This window comes from Equus caballus, chromosome 9 (genome assembly GCF_041296265.1).
Source record: "Equus caballus isolate H_3958 breed thoroughbred chromosome 9, TB-T2T, whole genome shotgun sequence".
Classification (NCBI taxonomy): domain Eukaryota; kingdom Metazoa; phylum Chordata; class Mammalia; order Perissodactyla; family Equidae; genus Equus; species Equus caballus.
Window position 1 is genome coordinate 24,010,186 of NC_091692.1, and position 24,430 is coordinate 24,034,615.

The 24,430-nt window shown below is 41.1% G+C and overlaps 1 long non-coding RNA gene across 2 annotated transcripts; it reads left to right on the forward strand.

The window, feature by feature from the left end:
- Positions 1 to 1,759: 1,759 nt before the first annotated feature.
- On the forward strand, positions 1,760 to 19,964 carry LOC138915386 (uncharacterized). 2 transcript variants are annotated; one of them, XR_011421264.1, is made up of 4 exons: positions 3,036 to 4,105; positions 5,134 to 5,213; positions 10,492 to 10,905; positions 19,694 to 19,964. It is a non-coding gene; the product is annotated as an uncharacterized lncRNA (long non-coding RNA). The 2 variants fall into 2 exon arrangements; XR_011421265.1 differs by lacking the exon at positions 10,492 to 10,905 and having other exon boundaries at positions 1,760 to 4,105.
- The last annotated feature ends 4,466 nt before the right edge of the window (positions 19,965 to 24,430 follow it).

Sequence of the window (24,430 nt, forward strand, 5' to 3'; positions counted from 1 at the left end):
AGGACTTAAGTCTGCATAATAATCTTGTTCTTGTTTACTGTCTGGTAACCTCTTGTAACTGACCCCCCTGCCCCCAACTACCAACATCCTCCTTTGTCTTTAGTTGAAGATGACATTTAAGGTGGTGGCTTCAGCCATTTACTTAATTCGATCTGATTCATATCTAAAGTTATAGGACCACCCAATAACCAGACCCCACCTGCACTGATATCATTTTAACAACTTTTTTTTTACATATTCTTTCCTTTGTCTTGTAAAGAGATAACTCACATACCTATGCCTTAAATTTAGCCCTACCTTCAACCCATGTTTGCAGCTCTTAATTGCCCATGGGTCCTGTCCCCATGCTACTCCATGCTATTCTCTGAATAAAAGAGCACTACTGCCAGACCTTGAGAGTCCAAGATATCTTTCTTTTGACTCCTTGACTCACTGAGCCTGCATCAATACCTATTTCACAAAGCTGTTTTAAGAGTAGATGAAATAATATCCAGAAAGCACTTAAGACAGCCCATGATATATACTAATGTCTAATGTGTGCTAATACTGTTTTCATTATTATTATTAAACATAAAAAAATCTAAAGGATTTCTGACAAATCATTTGGAGAAAAATGAGTCAGCCTGAAGAATGTAAATGAGAGAAAGAAGTCACCCAGATTCTATATGTATATGTCAGAAATATTCATTGTACATTTGAAAAACATGAAAATTCTCAACTTCAGGCTGATGGTCCACTTATTTCAAGGAAGTTTTGATGGCTTAAAAGTCTAGGCAAACAGAAACCTTAGACAACCCTTTTGATTTTATTACAAAATGTTGGGCCTTTCGTATCCAAAGAGTAGTAGGCAACTTTTGGCACAGTGTTTAAGTAATAGGCTCTGCTTTCTATGGAGTCAATGCCAGCTCAAAAACCTAGGGTGTTCTCTGTAATACTGACTCAAAGGGAGGGCTCCCTCCTCCATATTTTAATCATCTCCTGACTAAAGCACATTTTCTTACCCTCTTATGATCCCATACTTTATGCTCATTGGTTCATTAACACAGATTCTACCAACATCATTGAAACTTCTCTTTATTCCCCCCTCATTTACTTTCGGATACCACCTTCATTAAATCCATCTACAAACACTGCCCAGTGAACCGCAGGGCCAATAAAAGCCAGAATGGAACAGGGAGTGGTGGATTTCTCCTGGATTCTTTGCTGGGTAAGTGAAATGAGCAGTTTTGATCACTCCTCAAATGAGTAGTAATTTTCTTTTACCGTAAAATTATTTTTCATGACATAAGCAAAACACGTTTTTCAAAAGTCGAGGTTTCACTGGGTTGATACTAGATGGTATTTGATTAAGGGACACAAATTCCTGGATCCTGTCAATCCAGCTACCTCGTTTCTTGCCAAGGTTACTAAGCAAGATGGAATCCTAGGGAATAACGGGCATATCAAGTTGTAAAGAAATACCTTCTCTTTAGTTGGGCTTCAGCTCCACCCAGCCATGCAGGACAGGAGCTGGGCTGGACCCCTTGGAGGGCTCTGGTTCCCTCAGGCAGGTTACCAGGACTGGCCTGGAACCAAGGCACACTGCTTGCCCGTTTGACTGACACCACTGTACACACGTAAGTCTGGAAACTTGCATTTCAACAGAACAAGAACCCACTGCGGCAGCCAGAGGAAAAAGAGTAGAGAGCAGATTTGTTTCTTATAGGCTCACTTAGACTTCCTCATCTCCATCTCTAAATCGGAACCGTCTTCCTTCTTAGGATAAAGGGGGTGGGATGGAGAAGAAAGGACTCCTAGGGCAGTGTCCTCAACCAGCCTGCTCCTTAGAGGAGCTTTAAAAAATATGGACACCTAGGTCTGATCACAGACTAACTAGAATCTCTGCGGTGGGGCCCAGGCATTTGAGAAAAAGGTTCCAGGGTGATTATAGGGTGCAGCCAGGACTGAGAACTGCTATCCTAGAGGCTAACGTGACTTGTTATGAAAAACTATAGCCAGATAAAACAAAGAAACAAACAGTGATCCCGCTATCCCAGAATAATGACCATTGCCATTGGGGTCTTATCTACATCTAAGACAGATTTTAAAACAATGTGAAAAATTCACATAACCTAATAAAGTGGTACATATCGTTTCCCTTTTACCATTTGTTCTATTCCTGAACATGATTCTTTCCCGAAGCCATTAGCCAAAAATGGAAAAACACCTCTGTCTTAGTCTGTTCAGGCTGCTATAACAAAATACCACAGGTGAGGTAGTTTGTAAACAACAAACGTTTATTTCTCACAGTTCTGGAGGCTGGAAGTCCAAGATCAGAGGGCCAGCATGATGACATTCTGGCGAGGGCTTTCTTCCGGGTTCATAGCTGACATCTGGTTGAGTCCTCACATGGTGGAAGGGATTAGGGATCTCTCTGGAACCTCTTTCATAAAAGCACTAATCCCATTCAGGAGGGCTCCACCCTCAGGGCCTGAGCACCTGACAAAGGCCCCGCCTCCTGATCCCATCACCTCTGGGAGTTAGGATTTCAACATATGAATTGGGAGGCAGGGCACAAACATTCAGACCATAGCAGCCTCTTAAACATGTTGCTTTGTGTTTAAATTCTTTCCCCATCTTCTCCTTTTCTATGGAATGCATTGCCCACCAGGCAGCAACTGGAGTTCCAAGTTCTTCAATATGCACGGGATCACCTGGCCTTGAGGCATTTCAGGTCCCCAAGCTGTAGTCATGTAATTGGCTCCCTCCTGGAACAGAGATGGTCTTTTTATCACATTGAGTACTTACCCCTGAACCCTTTCATCAGAAATCCTGCAGCTTTGTAACTGTGATGTTGTCAGAGCCACAACAGAGTCTTCTCTTGTATCTAAAATATTATAAAATAGGGGGTCTTTTAGACCCCCTCCAATGGATAAAAGATACGCTTTTAAAAGAGTTGGGGGCATTGTTTTTCAGTTCTCTCACAGAAAATGATTGCCTGAAGGAAAAAAAAGAAGTTTGAGGGTAATCACTCAAGAAAAAGTCTCTCTGTTTTTCCTCCCCACAGCTCTTGGGATATATTTGGTATTTCTCCACCTCAAATTTCATTTCTTTTAATGTTTCAATTCCCATTTTCCCCCACAATTTAGACAGAAATCTCCATTCACCGTGTTGAAGAATCCTGTTCTGAAATGCCTGTATTACAACAAAGCAAGGCCGCAGCGTGGTTCAGAGCCGGCGCTGGGCCCTCGGGAGGCAAGCTGACTGCTGTAGCCCGAATTGGGAAAGGTGTCAGGGTGGAGGCGGCGTTTGAGTTGGGACAGAAATAAATTTAGCAGTGGAGCACCTGAGAGTTAGGGGAAAGGAAAATGTGAGCAGAAAGAAGGTAGCGGGGGAGGACGGAAGTCAGGATTTCTCGATGCAAGGACAGCGAGCTGCAAGACGTGCTTTTGGCCTGGTCCAGGCTTCGTGAAAGGCAATTGTGAGAGGTGTGGTTGTGAAGGAGGATTGTGAACAGGCCCTTGAAGATTCTCCTGACCAAGCAAAGGAGAGTTAGTGCTTTATTCTGTGGGCACTGGGAAGCACTGAAGAATTCTGAGCAGGGGTATGATAATAAATGGTCCTCTATAAAAATGAATTCAGTACACGTGGGTAGGATGGTTGGGGAAGAGATGATGGAGAGGTGATTACAAAGCTATTGCTTTGACTCAGGCAATAAGAATTGAGGGACTCAACTAGGAAGAGGGCAATGGGCATGGAGAGATGGGGATGCATGTGACAAACACTACAGGCGTAATCTCTTCAGGATGAAGTCGTTGGATGGGATGGGCATGCGGCAAAGAAGAGGAAGAAGAAAGAGGTGAGTCCAAGGTTATAAGCCTGGGCAACTATAAGAATGGTGATCCCATAAACAGGAACCAGGAAGGCAGGAGCAGTGGGTTTGGGAGTTGAGACACTTGAGAGAGAAGTTAGAGACGCTATAGACAGAGGCTGACAAGTATTTTAGACCACAGCAACATCAATGACAACAGAAGTTTGGCCTAAGGAGAAGAGGATTCAAGTGCTGTACAGAGTTGTGAAGAAGGAATGAGAAGAAAATGCCCACTTTGTCACATTTGGAAGCAAGGTTAGTTTTTAAATCATCTTAATCTTTTGAGCTCAGCCAGGTAAACTTCTTCCTAGAAAATCTCTCAGGAAATTGTGTTTATAGCTCCTTACACAATCATCAAATATTTACTTTCTGACAGGGAAATTCTGGGCCAAGTAAAGATCCCTTGTGTTTATTATGACAATGAAGTAAAAATAAATGCCAAACAAGGTGGTTTTTAAGGTTAAAAAAAATTACACTGAAGCACTCTTTAGTGAGTCCTATTAATATTTTATTGAGGAAACAGCACTATTTACTTCTGAGTAAGGGTTAATTATCTCTTCCAGAGCAGTTTTTATTGCAAAACAATTAACTTGCTGGCTCCTCCCACTTCCAGGTCTCCCAGAGGTCTTAATTATAACTCAACAACCCTGCAATGGAAAACATATAGGTTGTTTTATTTTAAGTGTCTTTCCTTTTAAGTTCATTTGAAGAAAGTCATGGCAAAAAATAGTACCAGTTCATCAGGTGATTTTAACACTAGGCTGCTTTTGTAGTCCTCTTTCCAGAGTATTCATTTCCAGGATGTGGGAATACGCATAGTTATACACTTCAAACCTGTTGGTGCTTTAAATATTTTGCAAAAGTAGTTCCATGTTCTGCACATATTTGGCACATATGTACTAAATGCTGTGCTAAATGCTTGGCATGAGTTCTTGCACTTATCTCTACAATAACTTGCTGAAGTAGATACTGTTACTACCGTTGATCTTCATTATTTGGGGCTTCTGTTTGGCTAATTCACCTAACTTTCTAAAATTTATTTGTAACTCCCAAATCCATACTCATGGTCCCTTCACTGTCACCGGCAGACATGCACATACCGAAGAGCAGCACAAAATTTGAATGGCTTGATGCACAGGGTCCCAGGTGAAGTCGAACCAGGCAATGCTCTGCCCTCTTGTTTCAGCTCTCAAACCGTAAACAGGTGTCGTTCTTGCAGTCTGTGTAGTGCTATGTTTTTCTCATTTTTTTGCTTTATGTTGGTGATCTCGTTGTTTAAAAAGGTCCCTGAGCATAGTGCTGAAGTGCTGGCTGCTGTTGCTAAGAGCAAGAAGGTTGGGATGGGCCTCGTGGAGAAAACAAGGTGAGTTAGACAAGCTTCCTGCAGGCGTGAGTACAGAGCAGTCTGTTGATTGTGAGTCCGGAGTTAAGGAGTCAAGAATATATATGTTAAATAAGGTGCCTTTAAACAGCAACACACATAAAACAAAGTTACGTATTGATGGGTTGATGAAAATATTGTGACTAGAGGCTCACAGAAGCCTAACCTAACTATTTCCCGTAGGAGCCATGAGTCAGTGTTCACCAATTCAGTGTCTGCAGCAACTTTATAGAACATCACTGCCGTGAACACGAGAATCAGCTAGCATCTCCGCTTTGTAGGTGAGGAAGCTCAGACCCAGAGTCACGTGCTCCAAGGCTTTCAGAATGTAAATGGCAGAGCTGGGATTTGACTTGGTTCAGTTTAATGATTTGAATGCTCTGTTGTCTCTGAAAATCTGGTTTAAAATTGTTCTTTTGCTCCTTCCTATAGTCTTCCGTTGTTTATATTTTCTACTTCAGCCATCCAAATTCTGAGGAACATGTCTTCCACTTAGAGTTTGAAAGGTCTCATTTCCTGTCTGCACTCCTGCATAGGAATCGGGGCTGGCCCTTCTTAACAGCCTGGTGCTGGGTATTCTGGACTTCTCAGCTGCCATGTCACCCACTCTCCTGAGTCCATGGGACATGAGTGTCTACAGCACCCAAAAGTGTGGGCAACAGGAAGTGGGGGGCAGAGGAAAAGTCACTCCATGTATAGGGTCAAAGGAATTGTCAACCTTTGTTCTTATCCCCAGGAATTCTGAGCACAGCACCCGCAGGAAACCTAGTGTTATTGCCCACATTTTATTCCTGGGCCAACATTTTATTCCTTGGCGCCTTGCTTCAAGTTGCCAGCAACATTAAATGCTCATCCAAAACTTCCTGAAAAAACCTATCTCTTTGCAACCACATAAGGGAATTGAAGCATTATAATTTGCTCACACAAAATTGTTAGCAACAGCACACATTTCCGCTTAACACAATACACAAGTCAACACACATACCTTAATTTGCAAGCCTTTATTCTCCCAGAGCTCTGAGCTTCCAACAACTGACATCTATCTACGCACTCTTGAATTTGCTTTGTTGTTTTGGAAATTACTTTTTTCTGAATATTAAACTAATACATATTTATTGCAAATTATTTGGAAAATATAACAAACAGAAGAATAGAGAAGGTAGTTGTTAGGCCCATCGCTTACATATAATCCATCTTAGTGTTTGGGTGTGTGTCCTTTTAGTTTTTCTCCCTTATAGTTTATACAGTACAAAACACTGCATTCCAAGCTTTTTTGCTTAATGTTATACTATAAATATTTTTCTATTTGGTGAGATATAGTTATTAATATTAAATGATAGCAAAATATTCTAGTGCATGGGTTCACCACAAACTAAAGATTTTATATAGCAGAATATTCAGGTTATTTGCTTATTTTTTATATTATAAAACTCCATAATATGAGTCCTTGTAGCAAAATCCTTGCACAAATCTCTAGTTATTTTCTTTGGAAAAGTTATTAGAAACCAAATTGGTAGATCAACAATATGCACATTTTTGAGGCCTTTGAAAGACTCGCACCCAGCTGTGGTGTAAATATTGGTTAGCATCGAAACGTCTTTTACTCTTTAACTGAATTTCCTGAATGCCCCCAAAATGGATTATTAGTGGTGTGGTGGGCAGGCAGGGTGAGGCTTAGAGAAATTTATTTCAAGGACAGTGTTTTAGAAGAAAAATCACTACTTCTTAAATCTTTCAAGTATTGACGGTAGAAAGTTAAGGGCAAGCTGGAACCAGACTAAATGTGTGTCTGTGTGTGGGGGACTATGCTTGGTGGCTGTCATAAGGGGCTCATTTTTTCCCACAATGAGTTCCAAACCATCCCGACTTAGGATGATTACTTGAATTTGCCTCGAATAGCTGCTGTAATGGGATAGTGACTTTTAAATACCTCATAATGATTTTCTGCTCAGAATCTGTCAGCTCTCCTAACTGGCAGGGCCTTTAATTGTTTGGGCCAAATTCCCAAACTATACTCATCTAGCACTTGGAACAAAGTAACTTCTGCAGGTGTAGTTGCTGCAGGGTAGAGCTCCATTGGGTGAGTTCTCCTTGGTGATGAAAAAGAATCATTTAGTACAGGAAGTCTGTATCCGCAGCTGCAAGTATCTATTTTCATCTCTTGGAAAGATAACATTGTGTCATCAGTGTACCATATCATTGGCTAACTTGTGACCATTATTTCTAGCGAAAACCACCACCACCACCATCACCACATCAATCTTTCTGCCTAAAAAGTAATTACTGATCAATTTGTTACTGCCCAAGGGGGGTCATTTGCTCCCAGCAAGACATGCCAATAGTCGGGAAGCAAGGGGGTAGGAGAGAAAGGGTTTCTTTATTACGGCTTGCTAGCAAGAGGGAAGATGGCTGACTAATGTCCAAAAGAACCACCTTACAGAACAAAGACTACAGGCCAGTTATATACAGGCCTGGTTTCCAAGTAGGGGAGGCGGCTGGTCTCTGGGTGGGGGCAGACGTCTGGTCTTAGTTCATGATAGTCCTTTTGTTTTACTGGATATGCGTCAGAGGCCAGAAGAACGCGACCTATATCCTGATCTTTCACTTGTCATAGATGATGGCTATCAGCATAGGCTCTCTGCCCGGGCATCATCACATTCCTCGAGAACTCAAAAGAACAAAGTTATCACTTTATGGCAGCTGAGACGGGCCATAAAATCTACAGGGCATGTCGGGGCTAGTTAATCAGAGCTCATTTAAAGTTACATATGGTTTCTTTTCAACAATATGGCTTCCGTTATGTCAACCTTGTGTTGAGCTGGTATCAAATTCTTAGGACAAGATACATGTTGTTTATATCTAGCAATAAAGAAACAGTCAGGACCACTCAACTCCCCCTCCCATGGTGTGAGTGTGAAATGAATTAGATCCAGGAAAGCATTATACATGGTTCATACGTCAGACCAAAATTTCTCTTTGGAATCTGAACACGTCAGATGGCAGAGAGCAATAGCATTCTTCCTTTTCATCAAGGAAACTTTTATTGTGCATAGCTATAGTTTATGCATGTCCACATTTGTCTCAATGACAAGAATTTGGTCCTTCCTTTTGTCTTCTGAGTAGCCAGTGGTGGCAACGAATGGTGTTTACTCTGGGAACTGTGCTTGCACTAAAACTCACTTATGCATTGGCAAGCAATTCAAATGCTGGTTGTCAGAGTGGGCAAAATTGTGTGGTAGGCTGTCTTTGAGGCCCCTACCACCCCTTCTTGCATACTTTCTTCACTTCCTGTCCTTCCCACTTCCTCTCTTACAACCTGGGTCACAGAGAAGAAGGAGCTGATAAATTTTCAATAAGATGATAATAGTGTATGTTACTCCTCCTAGGAATATTTTAATTTCAAAGCAGATCCACAAGATGGAGGATGCCCTTAACCAAAAAGTAACTAATTTCCAATGTGTGCTTCACTGTCATTGCCACATGTATATATACGTTTATAGAGATGTGTATTTATTTTGGTGGTAAGAGGGTGAGAAATGTCAGAATCAAGAGTAGGAGAATATGTCTCTGTAATGGAGTTGTTTTTATTTGACCTGAAGGATTGCTGATTAATCTGACAAATTGTCAATGTAAACAGCCATGTGGTTGTTGAAAGAGTCATTCCTTTTCATTTATAGTTCTGTATACTCCATCCGTTCTCCTGCTATTACAAGAGCAGAATTTAGAAGCTGTAAAGATTTGATTACTATTAAAATCACTGACTATTTTCTTCCACTGTTAAAAAAATTCTTCACGGTTCATTTCAGCAAATTTCTGCATGATTAAATTGGAAATGTTTCCACAGCTCATTGTTTTCTTTTTGAACTAGGAAAATATTTGCTACAATTCCTAGTCATTAGCGGGACATACAGGATTTCAGATGTGATACACAAGACAAATGTACCTGGTCCTCTCTTTACACTCCAGCACTTCCTGTTCTTTTAGAACTCACATTTCTTTTTAAGGTACAAATATCTACTTGTAAAAGGCAAGGGAAGATTGAAGAGACTGTGTTCAAACAAACAGGAGCTTTTCTAGTGTGATTTTATGGTACATAACTTTTAAATTATTTTATGTGTTTTTATTAAGAAGAAAATTTTACTTTATCCTTTTGGTACTGGGCAGTATACAGTCGAGTATACAGGAAGCATTTCATGTGTTTTTGTCTTTAATTTTGTTTAGAGGAGTAAACTCTCAAAAAATAATTAAAAATAATTTCTTTGTTCTTTTGGGACATTTGTTAGTACATATTGTACAGAAAAAGCTCCATATGCTTTCATTTTATTTGTTACCCAATGTTTAATGACTTTATTTTATTTCAATGTACCAGGAGCTTTTCTTTGGGTGGATCAAACTATGAGTAGTCTTCATCAATACAGGAAAATAGTTCAGTGCCACAAAACGGAATGTGCCTTGTAGCTTTTCTTGAGTTTATCTAGCACCATTCAGTAGCTAAAATCCAGGTAAGGTAATAAATATCACACAAAAAGACCAAGACTCTGGTCAGAGGTTCTTAGTTTCTTAGGCTGTTTCTGAAGAATTCATTTAATTTCTCAAGTTGCAACAAATGTTGCTCTGATGTTTCAATTTCTTTGATTTATTTTCTCCAAATACCAATAGCATTCACAGTGGGGAATTCGATTAACACGTTGGCCTTCTGCTGTTTTCTAAAATGAATTATAGCATTTACAAAAGGCATTACCACCACCACCACCATCATCGCCACCAACATCAACAACTTGATTCTGGCTTGGGCTGAAGCAAATTCATCTTTGTGGGATTTCACAGAACAAAGGTGGGGTGGAGATGTATCTCCCAGTCATGCTGTGGTTTTATTAAAGACATAGATCCACAGAGGACTGAACTTGCAACACTTCAAAAATGGGTCACGTCAAGCAAATTATTAATTAATTAGCAAAAGAAGTTCACTATTGAAATGATGGGAAACTCATAGGAAATTGTTCTTGGATCTGTCCAGGTAAAAAGCTATGTTCTGTTTGGAAAAAGACTTTAAGAGTTGATCACATGTCAGTCCTTGAGAGATTAGGGCCTTATCTTGTAGCTCCCCAAAGGGATTAAACACAACATGTGATGAGGTTTCTGGAGAAAGCATATAGTATTCATTTATTGAGAAAATGAAAGAAACAAATGTCTATATATGAATGTTTTATAGTGCAGAACTCAACCAATTCAGTTACAATTTTCATGCTGACATCCCCAGGATTTGGGCACTCATCAATCCAAGAAGTGTGCGGTGAGTGCCTACTATGTGCCTGGTGTTGGGATAACCATTGGAGATAAAAGGTGAATGAAAATCTCTATATGGAAGTAGCTTCCAGCCTTGTGGGAAGACAAGACTTCACCTAAGTAAATATGGAAATTAAAAGAGACATGAAAACTGATGTGGTGTCGTGATGGACTAACTTCATCCTGAGGAGAGTTCGGAAAAGCTTTGCAAAAGAAGTGACATATGTTGGAGCTGAGTCTTGAAGAATCAGTAGCAGTTGGCCAGGTGGAGAAGAGCGGAGGCGTCACAGGCAGAGTGAAGAGCATGTTCAAAGGCATAAAGCAGAACTTCTCAAAGTCCATCAACAGCACCTGGAGGAGCTTTCTCAGCACAGATTCCCGGGCTCATGTACGTATATTTGGAATCAGAATCTCTGTGGGCAGGGCCTGAGAATTTATATTTTGGCAAGCATTCAAATGTATTCTTATGCACTCTACAGTTTGAGAGCCATGGGCATGAAGAAAGACAAGAATTTCTGGATTTTCCCTGGAAAAAACCAATCCTACAGTGGAATGTAGAGATTCTCTGCAGGCATTTCAGGGAATATGATAGACTGAGTGGTTGCTATATTTGTATAAGTTTTACGGGTCCAGTGGTCAGGGATGTGCCAGGATATGCCCTCCAAAGTACCGCATCTTACTTTCTACCACCAAGAAGGAATCACAGTTATCTGTTGGGCCTCTCTGGATTCTAGAAGCAGTGGATTCCACAGCTGGGAATACTGCTCCAGCTCCAATGGAGTGGAGCAAAAGGCTACTTAACTTTGAACATGGCTAGAGTAGGGAAGGACTCTGTAGCAGGTGTTGGAGGTACCAGTGGTGGGGAAAGACGCCCTCAGTTTGGAATTTGTGGCAAGCCTCAGTGGGAGAATCTCAGAACAGGTCCCTGGAGTTCTGGAGTAAAGCCACTTCACTAGCAGCATAGAATTATAGGCTTTTTGAAAAACATCTCCTGGTGTGTTACTGAGCTCTGGTAGACAGAATGTCTGACCATGAAATACCAAGCGACCACTCAGCTGGATCTGTCCATCATGAGCTGTGCAGACCTAGTAAATCATAATGTCAGGTCGGACCGGCAGCAATTCACCATAAGACGAAATGGATACTTCCAGGATTGAGCACTAGTGGGCTCAAGAAAATGGCATGGACAGCAGTCCAGATCCCAGTGCACCCACAACTGTTGTACAGTCCTCTCTTGCCTTATACCTGTGGCTGTATAGAGGATCCTGCAGAAGGGAGAAAAAGCCCAAGTGTGCTTTATGGAGGGTGATCTTGGTGTGTGGGGCAAACTGCAAATGGATGGCAGCCATGCTGCAGGCTCTCTCAGAGGTGGCCTTGATAGAATGTGGTGAGAGAAAATCCCCACAACGGGCAGTGTACTTGGTCACCCCCCCTTACAATGAAGGAGAAGTGGCTGTGGTTAGGAAATAATGAGAATCATGGGAAATAGTGAATGGCTTGGCCAGCTGGTCAGGAGTCTAGAAGGAAAAAGATTAGAAGGTCACAGATGCACGTGGATGGACACATGGAGTAAGCCTGAATGTGAAGACCCTTGTATCACATGTTAAGACCCATGAGAGTATCCGTGGAAGAGGCACTAAACAACTGAGCAGATAGGATGACCCAGCCAGTTGATACCTGCCAGCATCTATTATTAACCACCCTAGTGCTGACATGAGGAGCCCATGAATGCAGTGGCTATTGGGGTGATGCATGGGCCCAACAGCATGGCCTCCCACTTACTGAGACCCATCTAGTTACTGCTACCATAGAATGCCTAACTCTGAGCAATTGATCACTTTAGAAATATTACCACAATACTTAGAACTCTTGAAACTTTTCACGTGTATCAGCTGCTAAGCTGGACAAGTCCAGTTTTAGTTCTAGTAGAAATATGATTTGACTTAAAATTCTTTTGGTTGTCTTTAGATAGTTAGTAAGTTGACAATTATGGAAGAGGTCGGCTTTAACAGCAGTAAAGCAGCATCACAGAAATCTATCAGAGAAGATGGAGGGCTCTTGCCAAGTGCTATGAGTGAAAAGTTGAATTTCTTTAAAACTCCTCTTCTCCATCTTATTTTTTTTTTTATTTTTTATTTTTGGTGAGGAAGATTGGCCTTGAGCTAACATCTGTGCCAATCTTCCTCAATTTTGTATGTAGGATGCCGCCAAAACATGGCTTGATGAACAGTGTGTTGGTCTGTGCTCAGGATCTGAACCGCCAACGCCAGGCCACCAAGCCACTATACCAGGGGTCCAGACCCTCCACTTCCCAGTCTTTTAAATCAAATGTATCTCAGTTACTGTAGGAAAACTCAAAAGCATTAATATTACTTTTTATCTATTCACAGTATCTCATAATAATGGGTTAAAATATTATAGGATATGCTTTAAAAGAATCTTTTTTTGAGAGAGAAAAAAAGTGCCATTTCACAGAAGCCATCGGTCATATAAAAGATCAATTCTATACCTGGGAAAACGTAAGAACAGACATTTGTAATGTCTGTAATCTGTCAAGGTGGTGAATACATAAAAGTCTAGCTTTTGAGAAATCTTTTCTTGGCAGAAGAGTAATTTCAATTGGGAAAAGTAATCCTTGAACCAGTTAAGGAATTTTCTGGAGTTTCAGCATCCAGCATTCAGCATCCTACTTATTTGGGATAGATTTGCTTTGGGGTTTTAAGATTTGCAAAACTTTGCCCTGCCTTGTATTCTGAACTTTATTCAAGTGACTGACAGCCAAAAACGTCTCTATAGGATTGCCCTAGAGAGACTGCATCTGACATTGACCTCTTGGGGTGTGGTGTAGCTACCACATATGACAAAGGTTTCTCCTCTTTTCTACAGTAGAAAATGCTCATCTTGTAATATTGTAAGCTAACGGCAGCAGAGGTGTCTACTCTTTCCCTGGGAACTGGAAGAGAACAAGAGGACTCTGGAGGCCTAAGAAATGACCCAATGGCAAGTGGCACTTTAAAGAGGACAGGAATTCCCTCGGGCCTTTTCCACATACCAATTGTGCCTTTGGGAGATCTTGGATTTTATAGATTTCAGGAGCAAAATAATCAATTTTTCTCCTAGTGAATGAATGGTTTAAAATTAAGCTAAGTCATATTAGGAACTTAAACCTTTGCTTTAGGGAAAACTGAGCTTTCCATTTCCCGGGGCTCCTGTGCCCTCCTGAGAACTTTGTACACCTGCCTGCCAGTTCCGCTTCTCAGCATGCTCTCGGCTCTCTCACTGTGCTGCCTGCTGTGCCCTAAATTCTCCCTGTGACTCCCTGCTTCCAAGTCTTTGCTCTGCCGGAAATCCCCTGTCATCCCTGCCTCTTGAAATCCTACCCGTTCCTTAAGGTTTAGTTCAAAGATCACTTCCTTGAAGAAACCTTCTCTGGTCCCCACAACCGCGATCAGTCTCTCCTTGCTAAGATCACTAAGAATTTATCATGTTCAGTTGTGTTAACAAAACCTATTTAGTACGCGTGTCTCTCCTTCTCCACATCACAAGCTGACTCAGGGACTGCCTCCTCTCTCCTCTTTCCCCTTCCCTGCCATGCACACAGCCTGTGCAGACCTGTGCTTCACGTGTCACAATGCTTAACACAGACCCTTGCCACTAAGAGCTTAATTGTCTGCCCCGCCTTCATCCCTCAGCTAGACTGTAAACTCGGGGGGGGGGGGGCGATTGTTCTAGAAATATCTTGAGAGCCATTGTATCCAGTGTCCAAATCATTTGAAGAGCGCCTCGCCCACAAAAAGCATGTAACATATATTTGTTACTGCTTTATCCCTGTATATTTTCTCTCATAAAGCATTAAAATTAATAAATTTTTTTCATTTGGGCCCAATTGAATTTATTGATAAATCTTTCCAGTCTGTCAAGGGCTTTTGGAGATGAAATAATATTATTATTGTCTAAGCTCAGTTCAGTCCCTCTAAAGCATAGTTCAGGCACTGTTATTAATGACTTAAGAAATGCTTTCGAAGATTACCAGACTGTTTATACAGCTGAGACTGAATTTCTGGAGGAACTTGGCCTCTCTTAAGTCAGCAAAAGCCACAATATACGATCAAAAGGGAGGTAGGCTAATGAACACAGGGTACATTTCCAATGTTGCAACTTTTCCTTTAACAAAGGGATCATTGGAAAGCAGCTTGTAATCCAATGTATATTTCTATAACTTGTCAACATGTAAAAATAAGGAATTTAGCAAACTGAAAACTATCATATGCTAAACTAAATACATTAGAAATGTGTAAAACTTATGCCTTTGGTTTTCTAGTTTTGTAATTTGTAATAAAACAGTTGGGATTTGGTATAAGAGTTGGCAAAAATGTTTTAGTCCAAACACTGCTGCATCAACTAAATAGCTGTTCTGCAGACGAAAATGGAATTTTGGAATCCTTCAACCGAATGGCAGAAGTGTGGGGCGTTCCATCTCCTCGGCCACAGTGACACCCTGGTACCCAAGCTTAGAAACTGTTTACGTAGAATAACACTAAATCTTAGAACTTCTCAGATGTGCAAACCTCAGTTTAAACAACGTGAATGACACACTGGGGGAAAAGGCTGTTAGATTTTCTAAAATAGGCTTTTTCATGGACATACGATAGATGATTTTTTTCCTAAGTTACAATTTGGTTCATTTTAATTTAAGATTGCTATTTATTCCAAATATTTGTTCAACATTCTCCCAGCTGCATAACATGTTTGGAATGTTCTTAGAAACTAAAGATCCAGACTTCGTCACTAGAGCGAAAATACACAAATCCAGAGATTTTCTATGCCCAAGTGCATATTTTAAATTCTGGAGGGGAAGCCCCATAGACTTCCCCTTTCTAATTCTTTCGTAATCACTTCTTACATTTTCCAAGACAAGAACAATGAGGTTGAAATGCCATCAGGCTGGTTGGGTGAATTTATTTTGTTTTATTTATTTGCTTGGAATTGAAGCCATTTGGGGAAAGGAAAAATTTACTCTATGCTATCTATGAGAACGATAAAACACAGGAGGGACTATTGTACTTGCTTCCTTCTCTCCTAAACAATCTAACAATACCATCCTCTCTGGCCTTGCACAGGCTTTTCCACTTTCTCTCCTATTTCTCTGTGTGTTGGCCATTTTTGCAAATCCTCTCCTTTTCAACTTTGGAGCCATTATAAGTCTTTTGACTCTGGTCCTTAAATAATTTTGTGTATGTTAAAAATGCTTGAATATATCCTAACTTGATACATATCTTCCTTATCGTAGTCAGAGAATAGCAGTTACAAGTGGGGATTCTGGAGTCAGGCTGCCTAGACTCAAAACCTGATCCCACTACTTACTGGCTGTGTGACCTATGGCAAGTGACTTAACCTCTCCAAGCTACTGTTTCATCATCTCTAAAATGGAGATAACAATCGAACCTATCTCCTAGGGTTCTTATGAGGATAAATGAGCTCATGTTTGTAAATGGCTTAGCACCGTGTCTGCCAGATAGTTCGTGCTCCAAAAATGTTAGCTTCTGTTTATATGTGGGTTACCATTACTGCACAATCTTCTAATTTTTAAAATTCTATTGGGAATACCATCCTATTCAGCCCTTCATTATAATCATAACTGGGTCATCCTAAGTTGTTTCAGCCAGAGAGGTGCTTCAGGCCTCACCTCGCAGAGCGCTGATATTAATTCGTTTCTTTTTAATTTATCAAGGGACTTCCACTAGCTACTAATTTAGCAGAGCCCAGAGTCCCCCGACACGTCCTTGAGCAGAGATGTAGGAGATGAAGTACGTAGGGAAAAAAATACTAATTGCTTAGCCTTTCAGCTGCTCATTTTCTTGTTTTGCAAAATGACTCCTAGCAGCAGGCAGGAGCCAGGAAAAAGGCTATTCTAAATTGGAACTTGATTTAATGTGTTCTGGACACAAAACTTTCACTTTCAGCCCCATCAAGCCTCAAATGCATGAAATACAACCTGTAACGTATTTAGTAAGTGGCGAGTGGCCCAGAGGTCAAAGGCAACCTGGCTCTGGGGGAAATCCGGAATTGTTCAAAAGTTACTCTTGCTGGCTGGCTCCAGACTGGATGTGCTTGATTGTCACCCTGATTCTGGGAAGGCAGGAACAGGGAGGTTAATATTGGCTCCTTTGGGGCAGCGAGAGAAAAAGCCTTTCCTGATGCTCTGTATCTCCGACTGAAGTGGCTGTAGCTGAGGCCACAGTTCCCAGTGGGTCCACGCAGCAGGGACAATTGCGGTGCAGCCTGTGGTGCTGGGGGGCAGGGGTGGGGGCACAAGCTCTGTTAGTGCTCAGAGGACAGGGTGTGGCCCATCCCACTGCAGGGCAGGTCCTGTTGGTGAGATTGGGGAGAAAAGGGCTACTTCCAATTCATTTGGGGACAAAATTGTTTCTCTGCCTTGTTTTTCTCTGTTTCAACTCATTACCTTTTATTATAGTTAAGACTCATCAAGGGGTAAAATCTACAGACTCTTAGAGGATATTTATTACAGAAAACAATCTAAGGATAAATTCTCTTTCTCGCCACTCTGTCTTTATTCAGAAAAAAGGACACACAATGTATTTAAGTTGAAATGGATTTTTACAGCTGAAATCATAATTCTGATACTAAATAGTTGTTTTAGTTTGGTCCCTTAATATTTCTGGATGTCTGCTTCCTCAGAAAATGAGGGGCTTGGAATGGATGAGCTATACCCCTGTAAGATTTTAAAACTTTATGGTTCTGCTAGAGGCTTAATTTATAAAGAAATATGCTGCCTCCTCCCCACCATCAGTTCCAGATAATGTGCTATTTTTCACAAACATCGCTGATATAGCATCTATTTTCAGTTTCCAATGAAATGGAGAACAATGTGACCCATTTAAAAGCTAGCTCATGAGAGAATATTATCCACCAGTTATCAATCCGTTATTTAATTTTCTTGATTAGGACTGTATGATAGAAACATTTCTTTGCTGCAAAACTAATAGCAGTCTAGACTATATTTGATAATGCTATATATGCACTCTGTAATAGCTTTGAAAAGTGATTTCATATTTGTTGCCAATTCAATTAAGATGAGTTGAGAAAAAGGAGAAAATTCACTTTTGTGCTCATCTGTCCTGAACTACTGAACATTTAGAAAGATATATGGTTTCTCCAGATCATTAAAAATTATAACTGTTAATTTCAATGTGGATTGCTCTTGTGTTTATGATCCAGAAATGATGGCTATTAAGATCATAAGAAATTTCTTTTCTAGTTTTAAGAAAATATTCTTGTGTTCATATCTTGCTTTCTTAGAATAAGTTACAGGATATTTGCTAACAAAGACAAGAGAATAACTGAATAATTAGGAAGTAGCATTATTTTAATGAATAATTCAGTTCCCAGATGTAGTTTCCTAAATTTCATCTATCTAACAACAATCTGGCTAATGTCTACCCATTGGTGATAGTTAAAAGAGGTTGTAGGGGCTGGCCCGGTGGCGCAGTGGTTAAGTGTGCACCTCCGCTTCGGTGGTCTGGGGTTCGCTGGTTTGGATCCCGGGTGCAGACATGGCACCGCTTGGCAAGCCATGCTGTGGCAGGCGTCACACATGTAAAGTAGAGGAAGATGGACGCAGATGTTAGCTCAGGGCTGGTCTTCCTCAGCAAAAAGAGGACGACTGGCAGCAGATGTTAGCTCAGGGCTAATCTTGCCCCCACCTCCCAAAAAAAAGAGGTTGTAAAAATTCATTTCCCTTGAGAGGGAGAAGACTGGACATATTCGGTAAGTGATGTCAATGCTTCCTCATCTTTATGTTCAATTTTAGTAACAAAGTTCCTACCCCTAGGTTAGGGGCAAACACCAGAGTACGTATTTTTAATGATATGTTAACTTCTAAATGCATACTTAAAAAAATACCAAAAGATGATGGTACATTAGCCAATAAAAATTCTGCACATAGAGATGCTTAAGAAATGCTTTTTGAAAACAAAAATGAACCCATCAATATTGACAGTATTATTCTTAATCCTTTCTAATTTCTGAGACCCTGTCCGGGAACACTCCTTACACACACAGACACAGACACACACACACATACATACACATGAATCACACACGTGTGCACAGACACACATGCACACACACCACATGTGTGGATACACCCCTCCCACACATTCACACAACCCTCCCCCCCCCCCCCACACACACACACACGCTCCCCTTGAACTGTTGACAGTGGGAAAGGAGGACACACCCTGCAGAGGCAGAAGTATCCAGTAAATGCCTCAGGGAAAGGATTGAGTGTGGCTTGGAAACCAAGCCACGGCAGGGAGCACTGTGTGTGCTGCGCCTTCATCTTCAAAGGCAGCTGTAGAAAAAGGTGCCCAGGAGTGGAGAAAGCAACAAGCGGGTACAAACCAGGCAGCATCGTCAGCAGGCTGCTCATGGATGATGTCTCTGCCTCCAGCTTACTGGATATGGAGAGAGACAATGGAGAGAGAATGAGGGAAGAAAAAGAAGTGAGATGGAGGGTGAGGGAGAGAGAAAAATTGAGGGAGGGGAGAAAGGCACTCCTTAAAGCGTTGACCTGGCCTAAGAGGAGGGTGACTATGGTTCTTGGTTTGCCTTTTGTCCCTGTATAATTAGAAATAGTGTCCCTTCACTCGAAGAGTGTCCCGATGTGGATGATAAATTGTTAACCTATATATGTGCCCCAAATGCTGGTAGCATAACTAATGATAGATTACCAGTCCTGGGACTCTAAAGGGTCAAGTGGTGCAGCCAAGGAAGGAAAATTGCTGAGGATTTGCAGATCAACTTGGACAAGAGGGGAGAAAATGTTACTGCATTTTTCTTGCATAGTTGTATAATTTGATTGATAGACTTCCTGCAGCTTAGATGTGCGGAGAAGTGTTTTGTATCAAAAATTATAATCTCAAAGTTCAATAAGACTTTTCTCTCATATCATTGCTGACGTTGTCTCTGTCTTCTTTTTGTCTCCAAGATAGTCCCAGTGGTATTCATACCCTTGTCTTATCCCCTCCCCTTGAGTGTAGACTTGCTTCTAGCAAGTAGAATGAGGCAGAGGGGATGGGAGTCTTCTTCCAAGATTAAGTTATAAAAAGACTCTGGATTCATCTTGATTCTTTCTCTCTGTCTCTCTTTCTCAGAAACCTGCAGCCATGTTGTGAGCTGCCCTGTGGAGAGGCCCACATGGAAAGGAATTGATGTCTCGGGTCAACAGTTACTGAGGACTGAGGCTGCCAACAGCCACATGAGTGAGCCTGGAAGCAGATCCCGCCCCAGTTGAACCTTGAGATGACAGCAGCCCAGCCCACACCCTGACTGCAGCCTTGTGAGAGGCAGAGGTGGGCATCCAGGCTGCACCCAGATTCCTGACCCACAGAAATGGAGAGACAATAAATGTTTTTTAAGCCCCTATATTTTGGAGTGATTTATTACACAGCAACAGATAACTAAAACAAGCACCATTTTGTCCCCTTGCAAGGGTCATGGATTTGCTTCTTTCCCTCCCACTGACCAAACCTGATCAAAGCAAGATCCTACAACAGGCTGTCAATGAACATTAATTGAATGCCTACTATTTAGTAGGAGGGTCAGAATTCAAAAGAGTTTATGAGGGAAATGGCGACGGTGAGAGGACTTATATGCAGGAGAGGCTTCATCTTGGTGAATTTACCCAGGGCAGACCTCGCCTTACTCACATCTAAAATCTCCAACTCTTGTAGCTCATTGTCCATATAAAGACCCCGTCTAGACCCCTCAGATGCATCTGGTTCCATTTCCAGTTTCTCCACTGGAGACCCCAGCCTTTCTGGTCCCTTCACTGGGGCAGAGGCAGAGGCCAGGCTCGTGGGGCTCTTGCTCTTACTGTTTGAAAAGCAATGGCTCCATTTCCTACAACTGACGATTAAAACTTCTGGCTGACTTGTTACACATTTTACTTGGCTGGTTTTAAAGCACAGCTTACCTATCCATGAGGCCACCATTTCCCTTTTTGGTAAGAGCTCTTCTGTGGTTTTGTTCACTCTTGAGAGGCAACAAAACATAGTTGTTTCAGAGCTTGACTCTGGGTCTTGACTCCCTGACTTCAGGTTCTGGCTTTCAAGCTTGCCAGCAGCTGTGTGACCTTGGGTAATTTGCTTCACCTCTCTGTGCATCCATTTACTCAAACAAAAATTGGATAATAATAACTGTTATTGTGTACCAACGAACACGTATCCCTGATTTATAAGGACTAGAAATGGTTAGCTGTTTTAGAATGACAACCAATCAGGAACACATGGAGGACAGTCTTGCAGAATGCTTGGGCATGAGGGAGTCAATGTGTGCAAAGTGCTTACAGAGCGAGCACTCGGTGATCCAGCTACACTATGACAATATCGTTTGGCACAAATATAAAGCAATCATTTTTAAAATCAAAATGCTTTCTCGAGCTGGGACTACTTTCTCTAATTTAAGTTTTTGGAATTTGCCATGGCTTGTGAAATAACCCACTGGCTTAGAGAGTGGTCCACGACTCAGACTCTGCAAAAGAAATAAGACCTCTCTCAGTGAAGCCTTTAGAAGTCATTCGTGTTCAAAGAGTGGGGATAAGCCTTGAATTACTCCAAGAAAAGAGAAAATGCCTATTTATTAGGTGAGATGAGGACACTACAGAATGGTTCATGGAACTTTCAAAGAACTGAAATTTGTAAAATGAGTGAGGCTATTGTGGAAAAGTCAGTTCTGTTAGTCAAAGGAGAATGTGATTTAAATTTCAGTATTCCATGTAGAGGAGATGAATATGGATCAGGTGATGATGCACAGATATTCACAATGACCTCATTTCATACATGTTGTTAATAACAATAGTTTCAGTGGACTAAGGAACATGTAAGTGTAGAATGCTTTGTTTATAAGGCCTAGAAATGGATTATCGGATTTGGAATTGAAACCCACCCAGCTACCCACACACACATCACAACTTTCACAAGAGGCTTGAGTGTATCTGCTCCCAGACTTTCTTTCTTCTTGGTTCCATGATTCTGTCCCCACTCTCTGCCTTCCTGCTTGTTGCCTAGCCTGAGTCTATGCAATCTATCCCACAGCTGACGCCCTTGCTCCATTCGCATGCTCAGTACATTCTCAGGATGTACAGCTGCTAGAGGGTATGGGTTGCAGCCAAAGTACTATTGTGGTGATGAGAATGTGAAGTCTGCACATAATTTTCCCACAAGCACAGGAGGAGACGTGGAGAAAAAAATCTATGAATGAGTATATATCTAAACTCACAGCAGATTGTAGACCTTTGAAACTCAAAGTGTGGTCCTTGGACCACCCGTGTTGGCATCACCTGGGAGCTTGTTAGAAATGCAGAATATCAGACCCCAAAACTGACCCATTGGATCCAAATTGCTTTTTAACAAGATCCCAGGGATTCATAGGTAAATTAAAGTTTTAGAGGCACTTCCTGAGGAGCATATTTGGTTAAAACTCAGGTTCTTATAGTGGCATGGCATAGCAGTAAAAGCGTGGAACCTGAAGCTAGAACACCTGGGTCAAATCCAGTCTCCACCACCTACTGTCTGAATCATACAACTATCTTAACCTCAGAGACTCAGTTTTCTTGTCTATAAAATGGGAATGATAATGGTACTACCTCACTGGATTGTCACTTGGATGAACAATGGTAGAATGCTTAGAACAGTGACTGGCACATAGCAATTAAGTGCCATATGATTGTTGGTTAGATACATTTTTCTAAAGTTCAGTGTAATATAATAAAAATGTTCTAGAACTTCTTTAAACAGTAAACTGATGGGATGATTCCCAAGCCCTTGTTGCCAATTTCTCCACATTCTCACCTGCTACTTCCTCACTCCCTCTTCTGGGTGGCCTCTGAGCCTTGCACATAGTTCTACTCTGCTTATTACTCTTCAGTGTAATTATCTGTTTATTGCTCTGCCTTCTGCACCAGACTACGAGCCCCTGGGAACAAGCACTGTATCTTGGTCTTTTTGGTAACCCTCTAGAGTCTGGCACAAGTAGGTGATCAACAAATGCTTTTAAAATGAATGAATGAATGGATGTTTGATTGGTCACTATTTCTTAATCTTTCTCAAGGCCCAGACATTTCTTTGTTTTTCTCATGAATTTTTCTCTTTACATCATTTTAACACCATCAATAGGTATTTATGGAGAACCTATTGTATGTAGCTCTATATATTTTTAGGTTTACCAAACACATTTTCACGTTATTTATATCATATTTGAAAGTGATGCTTGGTAGTCCTGATAATGCAAAACCCAGTGGATTTCTATGACATGATTATTCCAGGGAGGAATTTCTGCTTTAAGTAGGTTTAACCCCTGTATCTTTCGCTAACAGGAAGATGTGACTTCAGCTAGCTTTAGCCCATTTTGACACTCATTACAGCATGTTTTATGCACCTAGCTATTTGGACCTAATCAAGGCATACAATCTTGTCTTTGAATACTCAACAAAATACTAGGAAACCGAATCCAGCAATATATAAAAATGACTATATACCATGAGAAAGCGGGATTTACTCCAGGAGTGCAAGGTTGGTTTAATATGAGAAAATCAATTAACATAATACACCATATTAATAAAATAAAAGACAAAAAACTACATGATCATCTCAATAGACACAGAAAAATATTTGACAAAATCTACCACCCTCTCACGCTAAAAACACTCAACAAACTAGGAATAGAAGGAAACTTCCTCAAACTGATAGAGACAATCTGCAAAAAACTGTCAACAAGGATCACACTAAATGGTGAAGACTGAATACTTTCCCCTTAAGACAGGGAACAAGGCAAAGATGTCCACTCACCACTTTTATTCAACATCACACTGGAGGTTCTCCCAGGCAGGGGGAGTCGGGGTGACCGCTAATGGGTACAAGGTATCTTTCCGGGATGACAAAAATGTTCCCAACTTAGATTATGGGGATGGTTGCACAACTCTGTAAATATACTAAAACATACTGAATTGTACACTTTAAACAGGTAAACTATATGTTATGTAAATTATATTTCAGTATAACAGTTAAAAAGTCATTACAATACAAAATGAAAAATGACAAATGTTATAATAGCTGCTAACCATTTTCTAAGCACTGAGGGTGTGCTGGGCAGTATGCGAAACTCTTTAAATACTTTACCTCCATTATCACATATAAGGTAAATGTTGCTATTACATTTCACAGCTTTTTACAGTTGGGGAAACTGAGGCTTAGAAAGTTCAAGTGACCTGCCAAGGTTGCACAGCTGGCAAGTGGTGGAGCTGTAATTTAGTTCTAAATATTGCCAGGCTACAATGTACAGTGAGAGGAAGGGAGAAGGACATTACAAATTCTACTGTTACTGAACTCATGCTCTGATTATTAAACAATTATGCCATTACAATTCGATGGACTTAACAGGCCACTTCCCTTGGTATGAAATGAGGGCCTAGACTTGGAAGAGGGGGGGCTCATCTGAGTCGTAAAACGTTCCAGAAGTGGGCTGAGCTGAAACACAGATTCAGGCGTGGTGAGATCACATACCTTTCATTTACCCTACAGCAATGATAACAATACCCAAGAAATCAACACACACATGCATAATGGTAAGACCATTCTCTTCCTTCCACTCCTGGGAAAACAACACAGAGGGATTTGTAGCATCACATTCTACCTCTTGCAAAGTGATCTCGCCCATGGAGAGTGAGCATTTGTGATGAAGGGATGGGACGGGATGGGACTATAGCAAGTGGAAAAGGACCATGGGAAAAGGTTTCCCCTTGTGTTACAACAAGACAGGAGACTCAACGAGCACTGAAGCACCCAGTACTTCTGGTCTCTTCTTCCACGGAGGCAAAGGGGAAATCTTTCACC